Below are 6,456 nucleotides of genomic sequence, written 5' to 3'. Positions count from 1 at the left end.
GAGAGAGATTCAGTTTCACTTCCACCACAGGACACGCTCACAGAAGGTACAGCTCTACCCTAAGACAATCCTTCTAATCAGATTTCATGCCTTGGCCATAACTGTAAGAGGACTTTTCTCCCACCAATGTCAGTCAGCTTCCATCACTGGGGGTGTTCTACCTCCCTCCAAAGCACTGGAGCCAGGAGCTCCATGTCCTCTCTTGGACACTGAGAATATCCTTGGTTCATCCAAGGACATGCCTTGCTTATGGGTCCAAGGTTATTCTGGTCACCAAATTTTAGGGAAAGGTTGCTAAAAAGTTGGATTGTTTTGGGGTAGCCACTCTTTTCTGCCTTCTGCTGCCATCCCGGGTTAATTTCCCTCTCCACACCCCTCATCAGTGACAGTGCCCTGCTTTCACTTGTTCGTCTCCTGTGCTAAGCACTGCTTATAATGGCTAAAATACTGTCTTGGGCTTTAAGTTTGAGAAAAAGCATGCAAGGAAATCCTGTAGCAGCTGTAGCAGCTTGTTATCCTGGGTTATCTTGACTAGATGGACTTAACTCTGAGCAGTTATTATGACACTCCAAACCCTCCCACAGTCTTATGAGGAAAAAGGTTCCACATCCTGAAGCAACCTTGGCTACTCCAGGCATAGGAGGTCCAGTATCTAAATGCATTTGTACAACTTTCCTAACATCACCCTTTCTCTCTTAATATCCCACAATCTGACATCAGGCAGAAGCATCTGACAACACACACATCTTAAGGACAGAATCACACTGTGTATACACCTCAAACCATGCTGAAATAGCAGCAAAGGCCAAATAACCCTGTTCCAAGTAAAAGCACACATTCCCATTAGCAAAGCTCCACTGTGATCCCAGGCCCTGTCCTGCCCATCACTCGTGTTACCTCAGGCTGCTGACTCCACTTTCCATCCATTGTAGCTCTTACTCTACATTCCCTTTTGACATAAAGCATTCCATTATCTCCACCTGCTGAGGTAATACCTTTCCTAATCCTGGGCAACAACAACAGCCCAGGTTGTGAAAAAAAGGCTTCACATGGAACACCTCTGCATCTGCAATTACTGTGTTGCTGAACCATATCACAAAGCTGATGGCTTCGCCCAGATGCTTCCAGTAAATCTCTGACTTGGAACAATCTTTACAAAGATTCTGAATATGCCACCTGTGTTTTCTCAGAGTTATGATCCATGTCATTGCTTGGTGTGAACTCGTAAGGCTGAAGTGGCACCACAAGGCTCACATTCCTGTTTACAGGAATGCTCTGCCAAAAGGTGAGTTCAGATCCAGGCATGCATTTCCCTTCAGTGTGAGGTTTTCTGGTATGAGATTCAGGTTCATCCTGGGTTCAAATTTTTTCAGTTTAAATTTTTTCAAAAAAGCACTTCACAAAGACCTCAAACCCTCAAATTACAGCCCATAGTAGGAACCAGCTAAAGCAGCACATAACTAAGAACACAAACAAGTTTGTTAATTCCCCTTTCCCTTTCTGGCTTCATTCCCTTGAGCTAGAACACCAAGCCACCATCCACACATGAATAATGCAGCTGCTGTTTAAGAGTTGATTCAACAACAGAAATTTGTAACCTCTCTCCGTGTCAGATATTTATAGGAATGTTCCTGACCACCTTGCTTTGATGTCACTGAAATGCAGAGGGGTACATGATACAATTGTAGGAAGCTCTTCCTCCAGAGGAGCACTTCCAGAAGGCCACTCTAATTGTGCAGGAGCCACAACCCCAATAAATCTTTCTGTCCTCAGGGGACAGCAGGATGAAGAGAAGTTCTAACCACATCCATTATTCTTCTCTATTCACACTCCTTGCAAAGCCTGTAGCATCTGTAAACATCGAAAAACACCCTGGAGCAGTCCTCTGCTGCCCAGCTGAGTGCTGGATTTAGATCACTTTTAGGTGCAGGAACGAGCTGTAACAGATCCTGCACTCTGAATCACTATATAAATATTTAAGTAAACAACAAGTCACTCAAGTGTTTTCTTTACCAGTGCATGAAGCAACACGATGGTCCATCACGTGCTGGGATGCAATCCTAATGCACGGAACTGGTGCACTGGGGACCTCTGTCCTGTGGGCCTGCTTGGTGCTGCCACCTCATGAGGTGACAGAGAAGGTCCTGGCTCTGCACTGCCACTGAAGTAGAAAGGATCCCCTGCAGTTTGCACCACCACCCTTCCCTCGGCCCCAGCCTCTGGAGGCAGGGATGAGACCGACCTCTCTGAGCCCTCGGAAGGTAAGGATGGGATATGTGGCACTTGTGCGAGCCAGTGACTCAGTGCATGAGTCCTGATGGTTTGGGTCTCTGACAGCAACCCCATGCAACCTACTCTGTCCTTTCTCTGCCTCAGACTTCTACATGGGCTGCCCTATTCTCATTTAAGATTTTCCATTTTCCAGACAAAACCTTGAATGAAGATTGGTCTTTTGGCCTTCAAGGCAATTTTGCTTTGTCAGACTGGGCTGTGTGAACTAACACCTGCCCAGATTAAGCTCTCAGGTTCCTGGGTCAGTATCTCAGTATTTGCTTTTCTCAATGCACCACATACAGAACAATCCTTAAAAATATCCTTCCTGGTGTTTTACACACTGGCTGTAGTGACATATCAGACTAGCTGGGCAGCAGCACTTGGAAAAGCATCTCTGGCTGCTCTCAATCATCTCTCTGTAAATGCCACTTAATTGTCTAAGAAAAATTTGGCTGACCTTTCAATTACTGGTAATAAAATAAAAGCAATAAAAGACTCTCCACGACAGCAAGTGTCACCAGCACCCATTCGTTGCCTTCTCGTGCTGATTGGGAGGCCAGGGAGAATTCATGCTCCACTCAGGGCTGCATTTCGGGCACAGTGCTGATAAAGGAACTTGCTGGTAAAAGTCCAGGGACTAAGGAAATAAAGGAATTGTCTCTCATCCCTCCCTGTCCTGACTCTATAAACAACTCCAGAAAGGATTTCTGGGTATCTGGGGCAAAAAGGCCTTATAATCTGAGGGGTTTTGTGGAACTCCAGAGCCTGTAATATCTGCTTTCAGGGGTAAACATTGCTCTCAGCCAACTGCTTCCTAACATCTGTTAAAGCCACTGAGATAGCTGAAATTCTTTGCAGATAAAGGACGAGGTAAATGGACAAATCCCCCCTTCCATGCAGAAAAGTCAGGATGGGGTTTGCATACTGTTCACTCACACGCATCCTGTCTCATGGCTCTTCCACTGAACTCAGCTGCAGCTCAGACACTGGGTTTTTGCCCGTTGTGTTTGGTACTGGCTAAGAAAGATGCTTGGATGGATGTTACAGCACAACAATCTCGAATAAGAACTCCAATTTGTAAATTAGCTGTTAGCAGCTCTCATAAACACTTCCCCAAGTCCTCCTCCAGTAGCAGAAATAGCTCTTCACTCTCTAAACTGCCAGGCTATTGATTAAGAACAGAAAGGCTTAGTTGGCAAACTCCTGGTGCCTGACTCATGATGAAGAGCTGTGTTTCAGCTCCCTTCGAGCAGGAAGAGCACAGCAAATACTCATCAAGTTTCTCACTTCCTTCCCAATTACAGCTTGGATTCTTGAAAAACAGAAACCTTCTTGGCAGAAGAAGCTGTTACTGAGACCATTTCTTATCTTATATCTTCCACCTAAAAAAAGAGTTTATTTACATATCACATGTCCTTCCCGTTGTGGAAAGTTGGAATCGATTCCGTACTTTCCAAAACTCTTCTGGCAGGTTCAAGCCCTCATAGCCTTATTTTCAACATGTACACTGAAATGAGTTAAAATATAATTACTGCATGTAGAAACTATCCATCTAAATTCAGTGACCTGACCACAGCAGTCATTTCTAAATTAACCAGCAGAGCCAGGATATTACCAGCTACTGTAGGAAGATGTTCTCCTAGTTCCTTTCCCTTCATGATGAGCCTGTGATTATTGCTAGAGCTGTTCACAGCTTTGTGGATACTCTCCAATAAGACCTTTCTTTGTGTATTCCTTACTCTTACAGGCTAATTTTTGCATTATTTTAACTTGTTCAGGCAGCTCTTTCTTACAGAATCCTGAATAAAGTGGCAAAATAAGTGGAATGAATATATAATCAAGCACGTTAATGTATCTCTTGCTCTTCCACAGCAACTCCCACAGTCAGATAACCAGTCACACATAAACACCCACACTGTGAGTGTTCATCTCCTCTTCCTTCCTTCTGGCTTGTCAGAGACTAAAATAGTCATGTGGTGGTTTCCACCATTCATGCTAGAACGTCATTGTGTGGGTCAGTTAAAATGCCTCAAACACCAAAAAGATGGGTAGATGAGAAAACTAATTGCTCCATAATAATTACAACAAGTTCTGGCTTTTAAATCTTGCTTGAAAAAAAAGATATATTAAACGGCAAACAAACATCTGGAACAAGTGTCACCTGACTGTGACAGAATGTGCCTATTAACTGTGTCCTCTACAGGCTAATTGCTCGAGTTACTGAAGCCTCCCAGCTCTCTCTGATTCTGGGTAATGTTTTGTTTCATAAGCAATTTGCCATGTTTATTCATTTCCCTATCTCACTCATTTCCACTTGCAAAGAATAAAAGGGAGGCAACATTTGAATGGTCTCATAAACCCATAAGAGAATTAATTACTTTTATACTGGATCTAATTCATGTAGGAAAAAAGGGAGTTGTGGGATTTGGATTTTTTTTCCCTTTTCGTCATACTCTCAAAATCAGTCTGCACACACACACATTGTACCTAATGAAATTCATTAAATAAGCAAATATTCAGGCTGCACATCCAAGCACGGTCTCTTGGCTGACTACAAAACTAGCCTGATACTTGTCAGTATGAAAAACGTCATATAAGGAAAAGATTTATGCAAAACTAGTCAAGTCTGAGTTTAATTAAACTAAAAAAAGTACCAAAATAGCACAATTTTATGCACCACAATTCCCAGCTACAATGCAACATTTGCAGTTTCTACAAAGAATTATTTCAAAAGCACAAAGGGGTGTGAATAGCCAACAATTCTTTAAATATTCAATCAGCCATTATCAAAACACAATTATTTTCTCTACATAATTTTCATCATGAGTTGGGGAACGCATGGCCAAAGGTTGAAATAAAGCCCATGAATTCACCCTATCTGTAACCACGTTCCTTTTCCCCGGGTCACTATCGATTAACACGGATGTGTGTGTGAACCTGTAGCCAACAAAAGGTGTTCCAAAGGCCTACCTGGCTCTTGGCAAGGACAGCTGCTTCCTTACTGAAGAACTCTAAATACGAGGCTACATTTCACAGGACACACAGGGGTTCTGAGAAAGCCTAGAGTTATCTCATGGGTTATTTAAAAGCCAAGGCTCTGAGTGTGGAAGGCAAGTTTTGCTAATTTCAGTAATTAACTGAGTCAGCTGGGAAGCACCAGGCCGGTGTTTTGCAGCGCCCCAGAGGGATGGGGGAATGCAGGAAGATGCAGCTGTCAGAAGCTTCAAGGCAGGCAGGTGACTCAGACCGGGAAATGACTCCTTCGTCACCCGTGGAACTGCCGGCACATCATCCACCGCACACACCTCCAGGAAGATGCATTGCTGCCAGCTCGGGCCATCATAAAACACAACAAGGCCAAGAGCAGCATTATTTGCAGTGTGTATCTAGTAGAATCAAAGCATTTCGGTTTGCAGCATGTCTCGGGCTGGCTGGAGGTGGGCGCGGAGCTGTCACAGCCTCACCACTATCGGAATGATGATTCTGGCCGCGCCCGCCCATTCAACTCAGATATATTCACTACTTTTCCACTGTTTGCTGGGGTTTCCTAAGCTTCTATTTCTAAACATAACAGCAACACTTTGCATTTATTCTTGTGGATCAATCTTCGAAGTGTTACCTATGGATGATGTGCCTAGGTGTGATAACACGCAGCGGGGGTGCACCCACTTCCCTGCCCAGGGACAAAGCAGGGTTTTAGGAGCAAGTTCTTGAACGAGGCCGTTTCGTGCTTTACACGGTGCAGAAACGCACAGTATTTGTGGGGACACGAGGTTTCCACGCTGTCCAGGACTGCTCATTTACAGCTGAACCCCTTCACCTCCCGCTCCTCAGTGGGGCGAGAAAGGGCTTCACACAGGCAGGTAACCTCCAGGCAAAGCATGGGGGAAACAGCAGTACCACGTCGTTTTTCCGTATTTAAAAGCCCCAGCCAGCCCAGCTGTCAGCGGGAGAGGCTGAGACCGACCCAGCACACCACTGCCTCTCCCTCCCCGAGGGACACCGAGAGACAAGGTTTCCCCTCAGCGCGGGGTCACCAAGGGCACATGGCTTGCGCACAGCGCTGGCGGGCAGTGACCAGAGGAAGTGGCACAGCGAGCGACACGACCGCCCAGCTGCCTCCCTTGGACACCTCACAGCGGGCCAGGGCTGAGGGGCGTGCGGGCGGTGAGGGGTGAGGGC

Source organism: Corvus brachyrhynchos, unplaced genomic scaffold (assembly GCF_000691975.1).
Source record: "Corvus brachyrhynchos isolate BGI_N302 unplaced genomic scaffold, ASM69197v1 scaffold200, whole genome shotgun sequence".
Classification (NCBI taxonomy): Eukaryota; Metazoa; Chordata; class Aves; order Passeriformes; family Corvidae; genus Corvus; species Corvus brachyrhynchos.
Note: the sequence above shows the minus strand (reverse complement) of the source record.